Source organism: Rhea pennata, chromosome 2, assembly GCF_028389875.1.
Source record: "Rhea pennata isolate bPtePen1 chromosome 2, bPtePen1.pri, whole genome shotgun sequence".
NCBI classification, from domain to species: domain Eukaryota; kingdom Metazoa; phylum Chordata; class Aves; order Rheiformes; family Rheidae; genus Rhea; species Rhea pennata.
In genome coordinates, this window is record NC_084664.1 from 63585111 (window position 1) to 63609570 (window position 24460).

A 24460-nucleotide genomic window follows, 5' to 3' on the forward strand; every position below is an offset into this window, starting at 1 on the left:
ATTACTGATTGCAGAGCAACAAGTTATTCTCTCCCTAATTGGGTCCCAGTCTAAAATAGTCCTGTTATTTTTAGTATAGTACTTAAGTATCTGAACTGTGGCCTCTACTGCAAAAGCTGGCATGTGTCCCTGGCCATACCAGAAATTCCGATATTAAACAAGAACACACATGCCACATATCTAAGCCAACTTTTGTTCTTCTTCGTTGTCTTTAGTGGATGACTTTAAAGACTTGAAACACTAACAGCAAGCCAAAAATGGCACAGGCTTATACACTAATTCTGCTGTTAGAGCAAAGAGCATTTTAAGCCTCTCTACCAGCTACTGTGTGACAGCAGAATCAACATGCCAAGAAAAAAGTAGGGTTTTTTTGGATAACATTAATTAAAAAGAGGCAGTTAAATTTCTCTTAGCAGGATGCAGTATTATGCGTTAATTACATCATGTGTTAGGAGGAACTACATCTATTCTGAAAAGTCATTTCATGGAAACAAGAAAATACTTCTTCCTTCTGAGGATTTCCTCAGCTCAAGTAGGAGAGAGAGACTTCTGAAACATAACAGTTTCTGTTCAGCTATCATCTCCATGGATGGAAATACAATGGATAATGTAGATCAAATGTTGTAATACAGATGCCATTTGCAATTGGTGGTCTACTCGAAAAAGGCAGTGATCATACTAGCCCATTCCTCTGTGATTCCAGTTTATATCCTTCCAAAAGGAGAGGCAACAAACAAGTCAGAGACGATGTATAACTGTTTATGGAATTAATTGAAAGTTAATTTTCTTGTGTAGCTAATGGAGGCATCGGCTGAAGGAGGAATGCTTCAAAAGAGGAATCAAAATATTTTGCGCAAAAGAAGATAATCTTTAAATCAGGAAGTCATGCTGCCAGATGAGAACTTACTTTCCATAATGAGTGGTCCAATTCTCAGCATCCTGGTATTGTAATAATTTATAGAGGCACAGACAGATATATGCCGCCAACAAATCAAAATGCCTGTTTTGCTTATTAGGATGCTGTACGAGTTCTGGGATACTGAAAAAAAGTGAAATCTAAAATATGTCCTGTGACTTATCTCTCTTCTGCTCCCTTTCCTACCACACAGATATTATTGATTAAAAAATAAATAAATTTAAATTAGTTAAAGAAACAGAAGGCCTCTGTTAATTGCTTTTTAAATTACTCATCTTTGCAGAGAGGATTATGTACACAGCATTTTACAAACAATATGCTACTGCGAAAGAAATGAGATGACCAAAGTAAAGGTTTTGCACATTTCTAAGTCAGCCTTCCCACCTTCCTCTCCAAAGGGGTGACAGCATTCCTGCAACAAGCTAATTTGGGGCACAAAGAGTGGAGCAGAATCTGAAATAACCAGAGACTGCTCCAACAAAATCTCCCTGAACTTACTGCCTCTCACCTGGTGCTTTTACTGTAAGCATATTTTTGTTAGACAAGGAAGAACAAATCCCCACAAGGAGTTTACTTTGCCCTTTTATCACCTACTTTGGAGAAGGAAAGCCAACTCTACACAAGAGCTTTCATGACAAGCTCCTGACCTGGGAGGGAAGACTGCCAGACAACAGAAACCTGTTGGCGTCTTACCACTAGACCATGCATTCTTGAAACTGTACGTTCCTTTCAGAAGGGTTCTTGTTTTGTGAACAGTGTGATCATTTTTCACCATCTCCACTCTAAAAACATCCCCTTAACCAACAGATTTCTAGATCTGGCTACAACACAGGATGAAACCTCTCATTTATCATTATGATTATCTAGCCATCTGGGGTTCATCAGTATATTTAAGCACTTGCTATTTTAAGTGATCCTGTGTCTCAGACAGCAGCAGACCACCACATAAAAACCTTATACTGCTTCCGAAATGCAGCTGAGCTGATCACAGACACCAGCTCGGATGTTCTCAGAACCAAATTCAAATAAAGTAGCTGAGGTGAAGATTCAACGTTTTGGTATTTGCCCATTAACCATTTCAGTGGGGTGATGCCTGCTGAATGAACTTGCCTTTATATTTGAAAAGAGCTTCTTGACACCAAATGTTTGTGCTCTCATCTCTGGATTTTAATGGGCTTCCAGTTAATCCTCAGATCTGAGATGTTTAAATTTTGCTCCTATCCATATATGATCAAAAGCAAGCAACAATTAGCTCTTCTCCATCACTAGCTGTACAGTTCAAGTAAGTCCATCCGTGTGCACTACAATGCAGCACTGAGAAGAGCAATAGCCTAAAGACGTAATTATTGAAATACCCAAATAAGTGAAGATGAATCAGGAGACATAAAAAGACCTCATTCCATAAATCCACAGCTGTAAAGTAACAATCAAGAGAAAGGTCAGTCCACTTACCACATTCTCAAGAAAGCTTTGGGTAACAAGAGAGCCAAGAATTTCATTTCCAGTCAGTCTTTACAAAAAGAAAAATAACACTGGTTATGATGGCATACACACACACACAAAAAAAAAAGGGGGGGGGAAATCACAGATTAGATACTACTTCTATAGATCAACATTCTCAAATCAGCTAGTTTTGATAAAATTCATTCAGAAGCACATTGATCAGTTGGGGGGGGGTTAAGCTTCAAACTATTAGCAGTTGTTTCTGAGAGCTCATAGAGGATTGATAAGAGGCTGGAGAAAGGCAAACAGTGGTATCTTAAGAAGATGGGAAAGGAGAGAAGAACCTGGGGAATGATAGCTGTTGCTTATTTGCACATAGATTGCAGTTCAACCCATCTGTTAGCACCTAGAAGAAAATAAGAGATCAGAATCAACCAACTGTTCATGGACAAGCCAGGTCAATCTAATTCCATTTACTGCTATGGCAGGAGAATGTATTTTGAGGACAGAGAAACAGTAGACATTGAATCTTGATAACAGCAAAACCATGTCAAAAGATTCAAACCACATTCTCATGAAGAAGTTAAAACAACTTTGCCTTACAGCAAACAACAAAAATAGTCATCTTATGGTAGGTTTAAAAATGATTGGATAACTATCCATTTATCATTTATTCACAGTCAAAACAAATGGAAAGAGTCACAAATGGAAGAGCCTGATATACTCAACCTCTGCAGAGGTCTGTCCTAGTCCCATACTATTCTATTAATAATAATCTAGATGATTGAGTAGGAAGTAACACCTGATGAACTTGGGGAAGCTACTAACATGGAAGAATCTGGTGGCTTGCTGGAAAGCCAAATTCAAAGCAAGTTTGACAAACTGGAGATTTCTCTATTGAGAAAGAGAGAAATACTACTTTGGAATGTATTTAGAGAAACATGCAAGAACGGTGAAGTAACAGTTTTCTACTCATAGCTGATAAAACTTCCAGCTTGATACTGTATCCAGTTTTCAGCAAGTTTCAGAAAAGATCTATTGGAAAGAGTCCAAGAGAAAGCAATAGGAACATCACAGGATTAGAAAAACATGACCTCTGGAAAAAAAGAGAGAGGGGGGAAAAGAAAGCTTAACTGAAAGAAGAGAAAGTGAGGGTCATGATGATATGATGATATAAAAGCCTGCTGCAAGGAGAGAGGAAAGAGTCTGTTCTCCATGCCTATGAGCTTCAGGACAAGAAACAAGAAGGTTAAAAAAGCAACAAAGACAACTCAGGAAAACATTACTGGGTGGAGGGCAGGGAGGGTGTGGTGTAAGGGCACTGGGGAAAGGGGAAAGAAAAACATCAAATCAAAATTGCTAAAAGGAAAAAAAAAACAGTGAGTCAACAGACAAGTTGTCTGGGAGGATGTGGAGTTTCCCCATCATCAGCACCATACTGCTGTCATAAGTCAACACTATACTGCAGCTTTTCATTGACTAGTTGACCTCTCTAGAGTCTCTTCTCCAGGTCTAGAACTATACTGTAATAGAAATAAGCTTAAAACTGTTGTGTTATGCCTCATCTATTTCTTATAAGGAAGGATAAGAAATCTGTCTGATAAGAAAATGCCAACCAAAGCATCGGGGCTAATAAACACATTTTCAGACACAATGCCATTTATAACTTTCAGCACTAAAATGCCGTGAAAAGACTCACCATTCTGCAAACCTTACACGTAGAAATAACATTAAAAATAAAAGTCTAATCAATGTACTTACCTCTGTTGATACAAGGGTCCAGGTATGTTCCAATGCTACACACAACCCCAAATTTGACAACAAAGAGCCAAGTGCATCAAACAGCACTGGACATCTTGCTCAAGTCCCACTCTGAAGTGGGACAAACAGCAGAAACACCGCTCTGACTAATGGCTTGAACATGGTTATGTGCTTAGCCACAATCTATGAACCACATCAAAATCACAAGGTTCACTGGCTGTCAGAAGTTTCCAAAAGACACAAAGAAGGGTGAAATTTCTTCTTCTAGAAAAGTCTGGAAGCAAATCATCTTAGCTATTTCAGCACAATTAACTGGAAAAGTTAGTGCACCACTTTTTTAATCACTCTGTAGCTTGGCAATAACACTTACTGTGCATGAAGTGTTGCTAGAGGTTAGGAAAAAACCTCTCACTCTCACCCTCCACTGCTTTTAATTTATTAATCATATTAAACTGTACCCCCTAGCATATTCCAGACTGTGCACCACTCGCTCCTCCATGCACCCAGACTCTGTGCAGGCCAGACTTTGTTTTTATATACCTAAAAGCTATGGGAACATTTGGCGGAACGAACTCTTGCACGACTCAACATAACTGCAGACATTACCATCATATTCAGCCAATTCTCTCTTGCCAACACCCCCTCCACCCCCAGCCTCCCTCAGTTTGGCCTTCATCATTTGCATCAATTAAAGTAGCTTGGAGTATGTTTTACAAGTCTTCCAAGCTCAATCCTTCTGGGTACAATACTAAGTTTAGCCTGTAACCATGCCCCTGGAAGTTACTTAAGCAAGGCCCAGGGTCTCAAGGAAAGCCTTAGGACTGCATATGCTTTACGCCAAACAGCATCAAAAATAAAGTCAATTTGCTATCTTTTGTTGAGTACACAGTAGAGTAAGATGCTGATTCAGGGAGAGATCTGCAAGGGTATTTCATGCAGTTTTTCTTAAATCCATTGACTAGATCTGTGGCCTCTTCTTGTTTTAGGAAATGGGAGTTACATGCAACTCGGAGAGCAAGAGCAAGGAGGATCAGAAATTTGAGCTTGGTTCTCAATGCATGGGAGGGGCCCAGCAGGGATTTACCACATTAGCACCACTGCCCTTCCCTCATTATCAGGAAGGACTTTCCTCTCCTTGCTTTGCACTTTTGCAACAGCAGATACGCGGTCTTGGGGAACTGGGTTGATGGTCCATGAAGGTAAATCACTAGTCACTCCGAGGGTGACAGTGCTGAGGTAAAAAAGTAGACATTTTAAGTCAAGATAGTCAAGTAGGCATTGCCATTTCATAGAGTTTAGACTTTCCACTGTTTGCATTCAAACCAGCAGCATTTTTGCTTAGCCACCTCACTGTGTGGTAAACCCAGGAATTCTTGGCTGTCCAAATTGCCACCAGACCACAGGACATGGCAAATAAACATCTACTCAGAAGTGACACTTGTGGTTTAGACCAGGATTGAAGTCAGTCCAAGCTTCAGATGTGAATAAGCTACCTGTATCGCAAGTGGGATGTTTACCACATATTGTGGTATAAACACTTGGTTCTTTCTGGCCTTTTTCTTCTTCCTAACACTTCATCCACATTTGAAGAGGCAATAATCATCCCAAAGAAGTTAACTTCCACAAACCGTGGAATAGAATATACACACAAAACATCTACCCCCAACACAGTATGATTCTCTCATACAGACCCCCAGTAGCACCTCTAAGATCTTGTTACTATCACTCTGAAAAGGCAATCAGTGCTACGCATTTTCAGAATGAGGGCCTAGCCATCCTGTGAGCTAAGAGCCATCCCTTGCTCTTTCCCCACCCATCACATCATCTTCACCTGAGGAAGGAGAGAGAAAAAGAGGGATTTACTCTATCCCTCCATCACACCAAAAATATCCACATAGCTGTGGATATGGATATTTTCCTCTTGCATAGCTTGCAAGCGGGTGCACTGGGAAAATTACGTCAATTTAAAAAAAAAAAAAAAAAAAGTAGTGTCAGTATTGCCATTGTCCATGCCTTCTTTTCCAGGCTCTCACCAAGCCTTTCAAATTCTTGCCTTTAAAGTAATTCTCTCTCCCTTTTGCTGCTGTGAACACACACATGAGCAGGGGGAGGTCACTTACAAAAGGTCAAATCCACAAAAGCAGATTAAAATGTTTTCTAACCTTTCTTTTACAGTGAGTATCACAATAACAAACAAGTTGCTTGGTGTTCATTTGTGTTCAAATCCAGGGTAAAATTACATTTTTATTATATGCTATCTCTCTAGTCTCTGTTCAGCTTTCCTCCCCAACAACAAGATGGCTCAATCCTCTCTGGATGTAAAAGTGCAAGGAGATTTTGCAGTGCTCTCTGGTGGAAGATGACATATTGTAATTCAAAGCTGTATTGGTTGCGTCATTTTTAGGATATAGCTAATTTAGGCTGCTCTACCTTGGTTTATGCAAATCAGGTTACTTCTTTATTATCCCGACAAATCCTGCCAATTGGCTAAATCATCATCACTGATTTAAAAAATGAAGGAAAAGAAAACTTGCAGTCTAGGCTACATTAAGGCAACAAGGATATAAACAAGGCTTTTACTAAAGCGGAGGTAAGTCATTAAGATTTAAGCTAGTTAAGACTACTAGGTTAATTTTAAAATGCTAACAGGTTTCTGAAGCAGCATCTCAGGTGAAAGCCACTTTGAATGCAATCCTCCTTCAGCCACTGGTTTTCTAGGGATCTCATTCAATGCGGTTGTGGTATCAGGTTGTGTGAGTTACTAGTTACAGAAGGACTATCAAAAGGAACCAGGTAGACTGTAGGAAGGGAAAAACTGAAGTCCACTTCTCCAAACCCTTTAACTTTACACACAGTTAGAGTGCTGCACAGATGCCAAGATATTGCAGAGCCTGATGGTCCCCTGCCATAGCTTAAGACACGATAGCTCCAGTTTCCATATTCTGACATGAAGAAGCTGTGTGCATATCTGTGCTTAGCACACTCTTGAAGGGCTTCGTCATTAAGTCTCAGTGAAGTGTTCAAAGAGAACACAGGATGCTGCACAGAAACCCTATTTGTTTTTAAGGGACTGTAGAAAGGATATGCCCCTCTTGGGCTCCGCAGGAGGACTGTGTAATGAAATACAGCCAGAGCACATATTCCACTTACTAATCCAATAAGCTTCAACTGAAATCATACTGACGATGCACTAATCATAACTCACAGAAGGAAGTTTATTACTCCGATTACAAAAAGCAATACATGCTTTCCTTTCACCTCCTCCTCTGCCTTTCCACTTTCTTTGTTACATCAAGTCATCAACTTTATCTACAGATTAGTTACAAAATCTATACCAAACTCCAGTGTCACTGAACTACTTCAGTGCTCATTAAAGACCCTTCACAGGCAAGTCTCTAGGGGGTAAATATTCCAGAAACTCTCATGTAAATATATCTGCTACCATAAAACCTGTTTTGACATACAATGTCTGTACAGCACATAAATATGATGCAAAGCAAAGGTGGCCAACTGGTCCTCCTGTAAGGTTCTCTTTCGGTACACCTACTGCCTTTTCAAGACGCTATTAGATTGCGTAGATTCACTCAAAACTATCGCAGAAATGTTCTGTTTCACCTTCAAGAGAGATCAGTGCAGGAAGAGATTATTACTAATCCTTCAGATGTTCCCTTTTCTACTCCACAGCATTGGTGCTGACCATCCACTCCAGCTCCGTGTATTTAGTCACTGTCGGGGTGCGGGACTTCTGACAGTTCTCGCCACACAAATACCCCCAAAACCCTGCAAGAGGAACAGGGCATTTGGGCAGCAGGGAGGGAAGGCAGCATTGTCACAGGGATGCTGGAAGCAGAATGAGGATGTTGCTGCAGGATGAGCAGCACAAAGGCAGCCCTGGCTCAAGAGCAGGGCCAGAGGAAACTTCTTGTACAACAAGCCAGGATTTAGAAGAGTCAGCAAGCTCCTTACATAAAGCATGCATTTCTTTGACTTCACAGAGTTAAACATGTGCATTCGGGATTAGAGGATATTCACATAGTTTGTGAAAAGACGTAAACTAAAACTAGCTACTGGATAAAAACACTGTTGTCCACACAGCGCAATGATTTATGGCTCAAACATAGGTTTAGGCAAAAATTCACTCTGACCAAGCAGCTTGGACTGAGATCCATACTCAAATATTGACTTTAGAGGAGTCACAGTAGCACAAGGGAAGGAAGCTTTAGTTCCCACACACCTCTTTTGGGGAGAAGGGCAGGGAGGTCAGAGGAAGAGGTCCCATGGATGCTTGTCTCTGGCCAAACGAGTCCTCTCTGAACAGCTGACAAAGTCAGTACAGATATGTCTGCTTCAGCTCAGCCATATCAAGTTGGCTAGATTTGCTGCAAGAAGACAAAAGAAACCTGACATTTGTAGGCAACAAAGTTAGCATGCCCATAAAATTACTTGTCATTCATTACATCTCATCCTAATACTCGAAAGACCAAATATAGCTATGCAAAGTGATTGAAGCATTACAAGTAAAGTTTGTTATAAAACCTGCACTTCACTCAGCAGCTCATACAGAACATTCAAAGCAAAACACTGGAAACGGCAAGAACATTTAATGCTTTTTTTTGCAACTTCTCTCAGAATGATTTTGCAAAAGACAGAACCTCACTTAGAAGCAGACCCCTGTAACAAAGGCCGAAAACAGATCTCTTCCTCACAGCATCCAAGATTTTATGCATAACACAGCTGATACTTAACTAGAAAGACAGAGGTAGTCAAGTACCTCAATGTTTTGGTGCTAAATTATGGAAAATACCAAACACAAGTGCTTCTGAAGAGAACCGCCCTTCACTGCTTTACAGTCAAAAAAACCAAAAGCCTGAGTTCCAGGTCTTCATAAGCTCTGCGAGGTAAAATGAAAGAAATGCTTCACTTCTTACCTCACATCAAAAGTGATTCCACACTTACAAAGGAAGAGATAAGCCAGACTTCTTGCTCACTTTTATCACAAGCAAGAATAGTAACTGAAATTGCTTAAGAATCATCTCATCGCAGTGTTTGGTTTGCAGGGACTTTTTCCAAGTCTAAAGTGCATTGGCTTTAGCAAGGAGGAAGAACCTTAAGACATATCACAGAGAGCTTACTGGGCAGATCTGTCCAACAGCTACTGACACAATTTACTAACAGATACAGGAGCAGGCAACTCTAATGCCTTTATTTGACTTTTGCTATGAAAATCTCCCTGCCTCATAGCTTTGTAGTTGAACCAGCTTACAAGCAAAGCTACAATAGTGAGACTCTAAACAATGGAGACATCCTAGGCACAGGGGAAAGGGAAAAAAAAAAAAAGAAAAAAAAAAGAAAAGAAAAAAAAAGGCATTTCAGCCGGTGACTGGCCTGTTTTACCACAGTGCTTCAGGGCAAGTCAATCAGCTCTCCAGAGTTTCTCATGGCTGCTTATACTTATGCCAATGCTATTACACTTAATATTTTACTGTTAATAATGATGGATTTATTACCACAGTTACTTCCCTGACTGTTCTGGTTTATGATGATCCTATAGCAAGATACAGCTACATGTTACTTACATAATCAACAGAAACTGGGGAAGCATTCTTTTTCTTTCTTTTTTTAAATGTACAACAGCAATAGTAACGTTTTTGTTACGACTGAGTTGCTCAGTAAAAAAACCCACCTAGTACTGACATATTTTCTATTCATCTTAAGGAAACAACTCAACAACACATGTCAATTCTCTAAAAAAGATGCGAATAAAGATACTGTCATTCAGATTCACATTTCAGAGTAGTAATCAAATCAGATACCTAAGGCTAATCCAAGCTTTTTCTTCTGAACACACATACCCAGTGTAGAAAATTGCCTTCAACAGGTAACCATGGTATATGCAGCCAGCCTCTGGAGGCACTACAGAAAACCAGATCTAGCTGTTTTATACATGTTGGCTTGCACAGCTCCATCACTTTTGTTGGAATTAGCAGAAAGAAAAAAAAAATGTGCTGGAGCTTCACAAAAATGAGCAGGTTCTCCAGCCAAGCTGGCCCAGCATTTGGCTATCAGCAGAAGGAAAGGTAATAACTCATTCTTCTCTTCCTTGTTTCTTCCCCTTCCTTGCCCTGGAAAGGCTCAGCTCTTTTGCCACACCACTGCATGCTTCCCATTTGCTAATCTGGGGGGGTGGGGTGGGGGGAATAAAATAAAGAAAGAAAGAAAAAAGTAAGGAAAAACAAGCACACCACCGAGTTTACTATCTGGTAAGAGAATCAGCCTTGAGCAGCTATAATGAACGACCAAGCTGGCACAAGGTAAGAGACACAAGGCATCTTGCTTTTGGTAGCAGCGAGCTCTTAACACAGTTCATGCCTTGAGAAATGAAAAAAAAATCCCCGTTTTGCAGGGGAAATGCTTCTTCAAGTTTTTCCCATCTAGAGATTTCCATAATGGAAATTCATATGCCTGTGCTCTAAAAAAAGGGGGAAAAGTGACTTGTGTGGCTTCTGGCTGTACACTATGAAAGTCCACAGAGAACTGCCAAATTGACCTGATAGACTGTTGCACAATCTACAGAAGTGTCAGCTTAGCACGTCCGAGGTTTTAAATGAGATAGACCTTGTGGAAAAACCTGGAAAGGAATACTCAGACTGTTGGACATAAAGGACCCCAGAAAATCTTAGAGAAGAACATAAGCAGATCTAAAAGTCTGGCTGCTAAAGCACACAACTCCTTCATTCATTTTGCGTCTAAAATCACCCATTTTCAAGAAATCTACCAGAAAATTCTTCCCTGTAATGAGAAGAGTGGAATCATGGTGAATTATATATTTACCAAAATTAGCTATGGCTAGGACTAGCAAGGCATCTTGCAATGCTGTCTTCCTATCAAATACCCTATTGGCAGTACTACAATGTCAAGGACACAAGGTGGTGGGAGTTACCTGATCAACTCAACTAAGCATTGCAAGTGTTATCATACATGTGAACTCAGCATGTCATGCAGAGCATCAGCTGAAATATTCTTTCCAACTACTCTGACTTTCCATGTGTGAACAATATAATCCGCCTTTGCTAGCAAGAAATTCCACAGAGATTTTTTTCCTGACCTTTTGTGTTCAATTTGGTTTGCATTCAATATGCATCTTTTGTTCTAGAGCTGAACAGCTGAATGTAAAATAAGTCTTTGCACACACTGAAAATGCCAGCAACCCAAACAGCATTTGCTCTGTTCTCCTACATCTCATCTCATGGTCTCCTCACCCAGTTCTCCTGAAGCCTTTTAGAAAACCAAAGCAATACCTCTTTTGAAACCTTGAAACGTTAAATATCATTACCCATAGCCATATTATATCCCAGTAGGCAAGAATATTAAAAACTATCAGTTCATGAAATTCATATATCATCTGTGATACGATGGGCTGTTTTGTTTGCTTTCGCGTTAAGAAAGGGCCTTCATTAAGAACCATCATTTTAAAACAAGGATTCAATATAGGTGTCCAGCAAATAGAAAAGGAAACTTTCAGCCTCAACTTTTTGAATTTCAAGATTCCTGGAATGAAATACTTTATCACCACAGAAAATGAAAAATTCAATTCAGTGTTACAGCTGGTCAGTGTTGTAGTGTTAAAAACATACCCATATCTGTATCTAGAATGTACATCCTGAATTTAGTGGCTAGTAGACAAATACTGTCTTTGCAATTTGCCGCACAGACACTTTTCTTGGAAACTGCTTACTACACTCCTTGCTGTGACAAAGTACAGGAACCGGAACACCACAGTTAAAGTTGCATAGGAAAATAAAGCAACCTGACCCACAGAGAAAGGGTTTGCTGACATCTGAGCCATCATCTGCAAAATATCAAGGCTCGAATTTTAACATAATTCCCTGACATCTCAGGTGATGTCAGCACAGGCAACTACTAGAATGAACAATGATCACCCCTAAGACATTAATTTGGGAGGAGTCAACGGCCTCGTAACACACATTTCTCCCTTAACATTCTCCTAAATGGACTTTAATACTTCTGAGTCAGAAGGAAAAGCAGGCCTTTTAAGAAAGGCTTTGGCACAAGACTAAAATATCACAAGCATCTCAATTTTTAGCTCTTCAGGCTCCTAGAATTTTAATTCCACACTTGAATTTTGATATAAGAAGAACTGTTCAATCCTTTCTAAGGATGCTCAGAGTTTTAACAGTACAGTAAGGAAGACCAACCTATAGACCTAACCCTTCCCCAAGTTCTCCTCACTCCCCTTCCCAATTCCCATTCTGGAAGAATGTTCTTGTACTCGAGTCTGTACCTGCAAGTCTGGCTGAAATTAACATCAGGGAAAGGAAGGAAAGAGGAAAGGGGGAAAAAACACCCATTTTTATTTTGGCTCTCAAAAACCACTGGTCTGATCCTTCCTAATACAAAACTACCTTGTCGTGCTGTTTTCCATTAGAATCAAGACCTGGGGAAATTTTTGTACTATTTTGTCCTTTAGAAAAGAATCCAAATACCTCCTTCCAGACAATTTGGGGATCTGAAGCACTCTGCTAAGGTATGAAGAATATGCAGAGGTACAGACTGGCTGCAACTTATTGATCAAGAATATGTTTAAGTGTTAAACTGTTCCAGAAGAAGAGTATGTACTGCAAAATAGATTTAGGTAGGTATTTCCAAGATTCCCTTTCCCATGGTTTCACAACCAAGCCAGCACCTGAAGATTACCTAGAAAAAGTTAACTGCCAAAATAAAGGGATGAGCTTTTGAAAACCTACTGCGTGCTATGAATCGAGGCAAACAGTTATGGCAGGGCTGCAGCCACTTGACTAAGTCATCAGAAACAGAGAATTTGGATTTGGGGCACTGAAAGAAGTTTCCAAGTGTTCATCAAGTGTTAATCTCCACTATGAAAAGAGTCTACAGACTTAGAGGTTCCCCCTACTTGATCTTCTCACCAGGGATACATAATGGAAGAATGATACCAGTGTCATGGAGTATTACCCACCCTTACTTTTCTGCAGCCTTCAGCAGCCACCAGCTCAGCTTCACAGCAGTCTCTCAGGTTTCTCATGTGTATTTGTTGACATAAATTCTGTAACAGTGAGATTGAAGGAAGCTTTTAAGAACTTTGCTCTGAATTTATTTTGTCAATAAATGCAGAAATCCCTACTGCTGCTCTGTAGAAGAGTTTATTCCCACTCTGCTATAGGTTTATTCAAAGGGGATGGCATGGCATTTCCCCTATGGTTTGCCTGCCAGGAAAGTCATTTCCTATTTTTGTCCTGTTGAGAACTAGTAGAAGCTGGCATTGATTGAGGCTGGGAAGAATCAGAGGCTGGTTTGCTAGTGGTTTAACCAAACATGTGTTTACAATTACCCCATTCATCATGACCTGCTTGTGTAAAACTGCCTTTTTGGAATTTGCCCATGTTCATTGGCTTTGGCCTCTGAAAAAGCTCAGACTGAGAAATACATTGTTTGACTACATCAGTACTATCTGACTGTCCAGTAGTTCATATTCTAATGATAATACAACTGTTGGGTATTAAGATCAACATATCTGCTCAGACTTGTTGCTGGTGGTCAAAGGATGACGGCTTAACAGCAGGAGGGTAAGCCCATTAATGGGAAAGCCTCTTGCAGTCTTCCCGGAAGCCCAACAAAAGAGCACAGCAGAAATAGGACACCACGTTTCTTCCGCAGACATTCAATAGTATCAGCCAGCAAGAACAGAATGCAGCAACTAACGAGATACTCCACGTAAACTCTTCTGCCACGTTTGTCACTTCTGCCCCCAAAGAACATAGCCCCAAAACATCTTAAAAAAAATTTTTTTTTGTACCACATGATTAAGGCTTGCAGCCCCCCTTCCTCCCATCTTCACTTCAGGGAAGAACAAGCAGAGTCTGTTCCACCACCTGCCTGCAGTAATGGGGCAATTTCTCGCTGCTGATCCTTTCTCTAAAAAGAGGTCAACCTATTCTAGCAAATAGCACTTATCCCGTCATCACTGAACTAGCATTATCTCAAAGCCAACAGTCCTGAATGCTGCAAAAAGCTCCAGGAGAAAAGTTTCACCTCCTTCCAGCTAGAGTGCTCATTTCCCCCAGTATCACTGAAGCAGAATGTCATGCCGTGTGCCTGGATTATGCTAGATCTAGTCTAGCAATCTACAAACCTGATGCAACCTGTAATTTTACTTCATAAAACTACACATTTTTCTCTCCCCCGAGTTATCTTTTGATATTCAAAGATGCATGTTAATGACTTAGCAAAAGCAACTTCTCAAACATTTCTGAAAGGCTTCAGCAAGGAAGAGAGTCCCCCATACTAATTTTATTGCATCTATTTATTGCTTGTATTAGTTGCAGTTAAACTTCTAGTTAATATTTGGCTAGCTACTTTCAAATTAGGTAAGGTTAGAAGAAAAAGGTACCAGGAAAAAAAAAACTCATATTTTAAGTTTCTTTTTCCCCTCTTTGGTTCTTCACATTAGAAGAAGTGAGGTTTTTCCTCAAATTTTGGGATGTGTAGGCTTGGATTCCTAAATCTTTAAACTGAGCTTCTTGGAGAAGCTCAGGTATAAACAGTGCAAACCTACACTGCTGGAGAACATCTCCAACTCAGACAGGAGGATCACTCATTCAGAGCAACCAACCTTTGGGACATGCAGGGTTCAGTTCTGCTGTAGCCTTTCAGGGCTGGTAACCCGATCTCCTATGCACTCTGCAGCTTTGATTAAAAGCTCTCCTGGCTTGTAGAAGAACATTAATGTTGGGTTTTGAAGAACTCATGATTCATCCTGTCCATACTTTTGTTCCTGACTCACCAGGATCTCAACCCATCATTCTTCAAAAAGAGTGTTTTCCAACAGGTTTTCAAATTCACTGGAGCCAGTGGAATCATTGGTCTTTCCCATTGCAGAGGTCAGGAAAGACAGATATATCCGCAAAGACACTACTTTAGGGCTTGAATTTGCAGTGTCATCAGTCCTGACACCTGCATACATTTGGGCTGCATGAACTGATCTATCAGGGACTTCTGAAAAATCCTAGGAAATCAAAAGCGGAGATGAGTTTTCAGGCTTGTCAGCATGGATGTGAATCTCTTAAGTTTCAGGATAACTTTGCAATGGTGGTGGCTAACTTCATGAACCCTTCAGTCTTCCATGCTCCTATGTATATCATGAATCCAAAAGCTGCTAGAAATTGCAACCAAAACCACTTTTAGAGGAATGTACCTCTATGAGAAATATAATGCCTTTCTCTCTCTCAAACATCAGATTGAAGAAACAGTCCTCAGTGGAACAAAACATGCCAGCAAAGGACTTGTATATCCAACCAGCTCTCATAATGCCAGGCTATTCTGGTTGTTTCATCACTGATGAGATTAACATATGCAGACAGTATGTTCCAATGTGATCAACAATTTTCTTTTACACTGTACTCATAGCAGAATCTGGTTTCCCTGGATAGCCCTTCTCACATCTGAAATGCAAGAGCCATACTGAACCAATGGGAGAACTGTTGTCCAAAAAGATCATTTCAAGGGACAGCAAGGGAAAAGGAAAGACCTAGCACTGGACAAGTTCAGAAGTGCAGCAGTTCAACAAGTACAAGCAAAAAAAGGCAATGATGTGACATCTGTTTACTTGAAATTAATTGTTTCAGAACAATCACTGGTTTGGGAGAAAAATAAAGAGAAATAACACTACTTTGCCATGTCAGAGTTTAGGTTGCAAAATGATCTGACAAGCAGGCAATGCAAAGATGGCAAACCATTAAAGAAAGTTCAAAGCTTAAAAATGGGTTTCTTGGAAACGCCATTCCTTGTAATGCTGCCTACAATGCAGAGTTTCACCTTTTAGGAAGAGGATTTCCATTTCTAGATTTCCCAGGTGAAGAGTCACAACTGTTAAATTTTGGACATATTTCAGAGCATGTCCAGTTTCCAAGAAAAATAATGCTTATTTTAGCTTGCTTTCCTACAGAAGGAGGCTTATGCAATCACACTGTAGCCAACCCATTTGGCAAGTTGCATGCAAATTTGACAGAGGCAGAGGTCTCAGAAAAGTTATATTCCTTCTTTTGTGAAGACACAAGATCAAGTGGGCACACGCAAGAAACGCTGCACTATGAACGTGCACCAATGGCCCGTAGTCGAAAAAATACTGGAGACAGAAATGGCTCAGCGAGAACTCACAGCTTATTCAAAGGCAATTAATGGGGAGACAAATCCAAAGAAAAGCATGCTTCCTTAGCTCTGGCTCTCACAGAAGTACTGGCTTAAAATGAAGAAAAATGTTTCATACATCCCTACTAACAGTAAACAGAGAGGTTTATGATAAAAAGGTCAAGGAATTCAGGACTGACGCTGCCTGTTCCAATCCAGGATCCATTCTTGGACATCTCTGCTTGAAACTAGCCTGAGCAAATCTCACAAAGGCTTCCACCACAGTATACCAAGTAAAAACTATCTTTTCATAGAGAGATTGTTAAACCAATGAAAGATCAAATACTTAAAGTGCATCCTAAAAACGGGTACCATTAGAAGGCACTCTGTCCCCCGAGATTCCTGCACAACCAGGTCTTCAAAGAACTGCTTGTGTGCACCTTCCCCACACCTACTTCCCAAAAAAGAGCTCAGCTAGTCTAAGAAAAAACAACAATCAAAGAAGCAGCCTACAAATCTGGCCTCATTTAGCACTGTCACTGGAAACCTCTACATCCGACATGTATGGGAGCACAGCAGAAGGGAGAAAAGGAGTGACAGCAAAGACCTTCTCAGTGTGACACTACTTGGGAGCCCCTCCAGGCACCCCGGTGCCACGGCAAAGCGCACACAAGGGAACTGCCTGCGCCACACAGTCTAGAGGGACATCTGCTAGGTCGGTACTATCAAAAAACAAACTCCCAGCACAATATTCGCACGCTGCTGGCAGAAATGGCACATGACCCAGCTACACCTTTCCTCTGCCAGCTGGGAACTCCCCACGTTGGAAGAATCCCTTTGCTAGAGAGATCCAGATACTTTTAGCCCATTTATACCCAGAATGCAGCTGAGAACATGACCAAAGATTTCTAAAAACCTTTGTGACAATTCTTGTTGGAGTCAGAGTCCTTCAAGTATATGCAAGAGAGAGGGCTGCAAGTATTTGTTTTACTCATAGAATACATGGTATATTCTTAAGCAGAACTGAAATGCATAGGTCCATTTTACATTTAAGCAGTACTTTTGGACTACATAATTAAAAAAAATGCTCTACTGAAACACAGCCCCACCTGGATTTGAGGATGAAAGCCAATTCACATAGCACTATTTTGATTAACAAAACCAAGCAAAACCATGGAAGTACCACAGGATCTTTCATATGTAGCCAGGGCAAACAAGACTTACTTTAAGAACAAATAAAGTGCAAGTGAAGAAAATAAATCAGAATAGAACATGGTAAAATGATCATCGGAGACAAGCGTCAGGGTCTGCTGCTCTGCCAATCTTTCTTCTGAAATATGGTTCCCAAACATTGCTCTTGAGGCTTTATCATTTGCTCTACGTTGCGCAGAATTTTAGGGAGTTGGGGTTTTCTTTCTCTAAACCAGAATAGCCTCAGTATTACCATGTAACTGTGCAGAGACAGCCAGAGGTATACGGTTCTTGAACAGCTCTCCCTCTTCTAGTCTACCACTAGGAAAGTCTTCTGCTCTGCATGTCCCCCACACAGACAGCACTGCTGACCCCCACCCTCCAAAGCTCTCCAGCCTCAAAACGACCAGAGAGCACAGCCAGTCCTGTCATTTAGTGTTCCAAGCACATTTCTTTTTTTCCATTCAGGTTTTCTAATCTCCATACATTTTTTTTTTAAACTTGTCCTCATAACTCACTCCTTTTAATCCTAGGATTAGCCTTGTTGCCCTTCTCGGTACCTTTTCTAGTGCTGTAAGTACAACCAGTCTTCAGATGCAGGAATAAATCAAGTCAAACTGTTAAGGCTTCATCACCACACAGCCTGCAAAATCTTGGTTAAAATGAGTAATTGCTCAGCACCTTCAGGAGGCAACACAATTTCAGCCACCCCTTAGAAGCACAGTTTAACATGGTAGCTACCCTCACAACCCGCTTTCACCATCTTAAGTGCTGGTTGCTCCCCGCCAACACCCTGATTTTTTTTTATTATTATTTTTAATATAGAGCAGGGAGAAGTAAACCACATTCTTAAGGCTGTTTTATAAAACCTGATCAACGCTGCTTCCACATAGCGGCAACATATGTTCCCGTTTCAACAGACCAAGACGTTTATCGCCGACCACCAGTTCAGCGGGAGCGGGGCTGCGGGCTGCTGAATCAGCACTTCCCACCCCCCTCTCCATACAGAGTTATGCGATGCTTCAAAGGAAAGGAGGAAAAAAAGGAGGGTGCTGGGGGGGGGGGGGAGGGGGAAGGGGGGGGGGACGCGGGGGGCTGGCACTTAAGCCCCAAAAGCGGGCAAGAGGGTTTTGCGGGAGTTCATCTGCCAAACCAATTAACTGCGAACTGCCCTCGGCGAGATGCCACGGTGCCGGGCGCAGCTCGCGAGAGCCCCGCGCCCGCTGCCGTCGGCCTCGCCGCCTGCGCGGCTCCGAGGGCGGCCGGCGGATGCCGGGGCACCCCCGGAGCTCAGCCCCGGCTTCGGGGCGCGGGGCTCCCCCGCCCTCGGGGGGGGCAGGCGGGAGGGATGCGGAGGGGGGGGCATTTTTGCCGGGTGCCCACGGCGGGGCCCCGCTCGCCGAGATGCAGGGCTGGAGGGGGGGGGATAGGGGGGCGGAGGGGCTCGGGCAGCACTTGGCGGGGCAGCTCCCCCGTGAAGCGCCGCTAAAACCGGGCTCCCAGCCCCCCTCGGGGGAAGACCCCGAACAACTGGGCGACTAAAACACACGCACAAAAATGCGGGGGGGGGGGGGAGGAAAAAAGGGAAAAAATAGGCAAATAAAAAAAGAAAAAAGAAACGAAAGGAAGCCCCGACGGCGGGGAAGGCGGCCCCCGGCAGCGGGCAGGAGGCTCCTTGCCGGCTCCCCCGAGGTGCCCGGGCGCCGCCGGGGGCTCCGCGGCCGCAGGAAAAGGAAGTTTGCTCTCCTCCCCCCGGCCTCTCCCGCCGGGCCGCCCCGGTCCCCCGTCCCCAGTCCGCGCCGAGCCCGCGCCCACCGCCCCTCACCCCACTCCCCGGCCGCTTACCTGCTCCCGGCCCGGCCCGGCCTGCCCTCCCCGCCGGCGACGCCGCCGCGCCCCCGCCAAGTTTCGGCCGGCGGCAGGGGGAGGGTCGCGCCGCGGCGGCTCCTGCTCGGCGGGGACACCGGGGGGTCGGGGGGGGAGGGGAGGCGACGGTCCTGCGGGCGGCGGCGGGGGGAAGGGCGGGGGGGGGAAGGTAACTCTCGGACCACGCGACTGAAAAAATGAAAAAAAAAAAAACAAAAAGCAAAAAAACTAAAAAAATAAAATGGTAATAATAAAAATCGCAATTAAACGCGAACGAGGAGAAAGCAGCCGCGCCGCCTGGGACCCCGCCTGGGGCTGCGGTCCGCGGAGAAAACTTCTGCCCGCGCCGCCGCCGCCGGCTCCCGGTGCTAACGGCGCCGCCGCGCTCTCGCCCCGCGCCCAGCTGACTCGGCGCCCGCCCCGCCGGGCGCTGCCCCCGCCCCCGGCCCGCCCCCGCCCGCCCCGGCGCCGCCCGCCGCCGCCGCACGCAGCCGCCGCCCCCCGCGCCCGCGCCCGCTGCGGCTGCTGCTTGGCCGCGCTTCACCCTCCGGCTACCCCCCGGTGCGCGTATTACAGACCCGTGTTTGGGGAGGCGGAAGGGAAGGTGTTTTGTTAAAAATAAAAAATAAAAACACGCAACGGGCGGCGCGCCGCAGCGCCGGGCGTTTCGTGCGCGGACTTCCAGCGCGACCTCATCCACCCGCCTTGTTCGCGCTTGCCCGCCGCCGCGCAGGCCGCCGCGCCGCGGGTTCCCACGCTGCCGGCGCCGCTCCCACGGACTGCCGCGTCTCGCTCGGGCGCGCGGCCACCCTTGGGACGCGGCTCCGTGGCTCGCCGGAGCTTTGCCCGTCGCTCCGAGCGATCTTATTTGCAGGTAGGTGAAGTTGTAGACTTCAGTGAGAGCTACTGCTTTAAAGCACGTAGCGCTTCAGGGCAACCTGGGCCGCACCGAGAGGAGAGGGATATTCCCTAGGCCAGACACTGAAGCGCCTCGTGTAAGAAGCGGTCAGCACTATGAGAGGAAATTAAATCCAAGGAGAAGCAGGAAAATTCTCACTGCTTTTCCTCATAAGATCGATTTATGTAAATAACAGAAGCGCCGTGTCTGAACTCGCGGCTGAACACCTTTGGAAGTGTAACGCGATACCTGCATTGCTCTTGTTCTTTCTTTCTCTGGGGTTCGTTCTTTGCTGTATTTCGAGGCATGTGTTTTATCAGTCCTCTTTCTGTCCCCGCGTTTTCTACCCAGTCCTGATCTCGTTCCCTTGTTCTCACCTCTCGCTCTGCCTGTTCAGCTCCTTAAATAATCTCTCCCGTCTCCTCGGATGTGTCGCATCCACCTCTCAGAGGCACGTGCCGCTCTGCTGCAGACTCGCCGCTTGCCCTCCTCGTACCGGCAGCCCCCGGCCTCGTCCCGGCGGCCGCTGTTTGCTCTGTCATCTCCACTTGGCTCCGCGCTGAGCTCTCCTCTTCAGCCTGTCAGCACCGCCGGCGCCTTCCCAGCTCGCTCCTCTGGAGCTCACTCCATGTGCTTGTTCCCGCCAGATGCCCACCACCGCCGGCTGGGCCGGCGGCGCGGGAAGCGGGGCCGCGGCATTCCTGTGCCGCTGCCCCGCTCCGGGGCGTCCCGGTCCCGCGCCGCCGGCCACCCTCCCGTGGCGCTGCCATCCCACCCGAGAAGGCAAGCTGCCTTCTCCTGATCTCCAGCCAGAAGACTTTTGTCCAGCTTTTTCCATCCGGAAAAGAGGTGAAGGTGCGCAGAGGTTGCTGCCCGAGATTACTTCCGAGATAAATAGGCACGCTCCTGTCGGGGACGAGGACCAACGTGTCTGGCATTGCTGCCTCGCGTGCCTTCACGATCAACCTCGCGCGTGGGCAGACTGTGCACGTGCAGCGTTGTTTGTCCTGTGTTTGTGCAAGGGAAGTGTCCAGAAGACCTTTTCCGCCCCCCTCCCGTTCTTTCGTAGGGCCCGCTGCCTCGGGCCTGACCGAGGTGTCCGGCACGTGCCTAGCGCACATCGTGGTTCACGCTATTTGCCCCAGCACATTCTCCAGCCTCTTAATGAAACAGTTATACTTTGTCATCTGTAGCATTTCCCTTCTAGACTATCAACTTACAGCCCAGTGTTAACAAAATAAGCCGCGCACAGGGTGTCCTCAAAAAAAAAAAAAAAAAAAAAAAAAAGTGAAAGGAGAGAAGTTATATAACTCAACCAGCATTATAGAGTGAGGCAGCAGCAGAATTGCATTTCAGGAATTCCTGGCTTCCAAAATACGCTGCTTCTTCCCTAAATGTTCAGATGCTCCCATGTAACAAGATACTTAAGCATATATTTCATATTAAAAGCGGAGCCCACCCGCAGAACGGCGATGTGGTGCGCACAAGGCTGAAGCGAAGCTGGAAGCGTAAAGCTCAGGTAGGTATTTTTGAGCCACCAGACCAGCAGCCACCTGGCTGTCTTCCAGCATGCGCTTTCTTTAAATGTGCTCACTGTTTCTCCATGCAAGACTGCCGATCCATCAGTTAATCATATTGAGTAAGTACCTAAAATTAACTTTTAAATTATTAAAGCGTGAAAACATATCCGTCTGACGTGCATTATTTTAAAGGATTACAGTATGTACACTGAGTGCCATTAATGTTGCATTTTCAAGGTGGTAAAGTGACTTGTATGGAAATCAGAGCAGTTGATGGATTCCTCTACGAATGCTTTTGGCAGTGATAAAGTGTCTGATCGAATTGTTGTTAAGCATGTGTCCATGCTTAATTTTTTTTTTCTAATACATGCAAAAATAGGAGGCTGCCCAGATCTTAACAGTACAAGATTTTTCATTTTGTGCTGGGTTAAAGAAAAGAAGGATACACAAGCATTGAAAATATTCCTCTGACAAAAACACTAGGAAAGATGCGTTTAGTTTCCTAGACTACAGCTGTATTGTTCAAGACAAAACTGTACTGTCACAAAATTGTTTATCAAAAATAGCACCATTAAAACTCTTAAGTATAGAAGTAGCAATACTTCCTTACAATGGCAGTGAAGGATGAATTTATGATACTTACCTTTTCCCTTAGCTAACATATCTGAAAAAAGAAAAAAAAAAAAACACCTACAGTACACCGTATCATGAAAATAACAGCCCGAATATAAAATATCCTGCAGGATTAACCAACATTTTCTTGAAGAGAAAAAAACTGTAATTTGAAACCTAAATGTAACCTAAATATAAACAGAATATTGGCATTCTATTAGCAGTTAGCACTGAACTTAAGACTTGGCTTCTAATAATAAGTGGCTGCTAAAAGTTCAAGTGCAGTGGGCTTGGGCTGCTTTGCACTGAGACTTAAACTCTGCAGGGTGACTTTCCTTTTTTGAAGCTTATCCAAGGGACGGTAAGCTTTACAGTTCAGTTATCTGCATGTGGAAAAAGGTCATTTTTGAGAGTTTTGATTAAAATGAATCATGAAAAATGCCCAATAGATGGGATGCTTTCTTTAAACAGCCTTAGATTTCATATATGTTCTGAGAACAGGCCCATTTTTCCTTTCTTTTACACCAGTTTAGGAAATGAAAATCCACTAGTGTAAGATCTGAAGAAGAGAGATCAGAATCTGGGCACTGCTTTCATTCTCAAAGGCACTTTCATGAAAGCATTATATGAAAGTGGGCATTGAGCATCATCTTTAGCTAGTATAAATACACTGATAAAAAGACTGCAGCGATCAAAAAGGGGTCAACGTGGTCATTATTACCTACTAAGTATATAGGCAAAAATGCTGACCAACCTTTGAAATGGTAATAAGTTCCTTTTGTCATGGACAAGGCTTTTCACCTTAAATAGACAGGAAGTCTAACACATTATACTTTTAGTAAGGCTAAACCTGGAACAAAATGAATTCAAATTTAATATTTTTGTTGCTTTCACTACAGTCGAGGCAAATTCTTGGAGCGTTTTTAAAAAATACTCAGAAAAAAATAAAAGAAGCCTTTTTAATGCTAAAGTAGGGAAAAAACATTCTCCCTCCTTTTCATCTTCATCCCTTTTTTTTTTTCATTATACCTATTTTATAGTGGAGAATGAAAACCAAAAGGAGAAAGGGATATGTAAGACTCAACATTTTATAAAACCATTCACTATGTCACATTTCACTATTCAATATTTCACATTTTCTATGTGAGCAAAAGTACCCAGGTTTTATTTCAGAATTCACCAAAAGACTAACATTTGCAAAGCTTTGCATTTTTTTCCAGTGTTCACTCAATTCTCTGCTTTTACCTGACCCAGCAGAAGCTTTACCAACTGCATTAATTTTAGAAGTTTAGGTAGTTCTTTTTCTGCCCAGTTGCTATCAAAAGGCTTTTTAACATTAGCAAAGTACAGAAAGGAGTTTTTTTTTTTTTTTTTTTTTTTTTTGGGGTGGGGGGGGGTTTGTTTTAAATCCTAAAAGAAAAATAAGAGCTATGGCAGAACCATAGCAGAACAAACTGACTGTTTTCATAGACTACATTATGGAGATCTACTTTTTGTTGCTAGGTAAGTTATATCTCTATTTACAGCTTTTGAAAAAAGGCTGAATAGTCAGGGACATGCTGTAATTTGAGATAGAAGTCTGAGCTTCAGTGAAAGATGTGTGCTCTTTCTTGGCTGCACAAAATGGAACAGTTACACAAGTTGGTAAAAATGAGAAAGGAATTCTAAGAGACATTGATGATCCAAACAGAAACGGCATTAAAAAAAAAAAAAAGGAATACATTTAGCCCACCACTCTGTAAAAACACATCTGTTCCCAGTTCTAGCCCTGCAATTAACACATTGACTAATTCAATATTAATAGCTATATCCCACCATATTCTCTCAATTCTGATGAGGAAAACTGTGTATTTTTGGACATTTAAGATGTTAAGTGAAATGACATCTTAAAAGTGTTTTGCTCTTTCGAAATCAAAAAGACAACTTGTTTCCAGATGCATAAGTTTTCAACTCGCATGCCAGATAACACTAGATGGAAGAAAAAAAATCAAGAGTATACTGCAATAGGAGGAAATACAGTTCAAGCTATACTATATATTCTCTTTTTTGACAAGAAAAGTTGGGATTTATTCAAAACATGTAGTGCTCATT

At 43.0% G+C, this 24460-nt stretch overlaps 1 protein-coding gene across 3 annotated transcripts in view; it reads right to left on the reverse strand.

The window, feature by feature from the left end:
* Window positions 1–19699, reverse strand: part of GRB10 (growth factor receptor bound protein 10) — a 151632-nt gene extending 131933 nt beyond the window's left edge. Inside the window, exon 1 of one of the 3 annotated variants that reach the window (XM_062569618.1) lies at window positions 19319–19699. The gene's annotated coding sequence lies outside the window, so the exon portion shown is untranslated. Of the gene's footprint in view, window positions 1–8354; window positions 8479–13115; window positions 13180–19318 lie in introns of those variants that run through there. The other 2 variants (XM_062569620.1, XM_062569619.1) reach the window with 2 other exon arrangements.
* Window positions 19700–24460: the final 4761 nt, after the last annotated feature.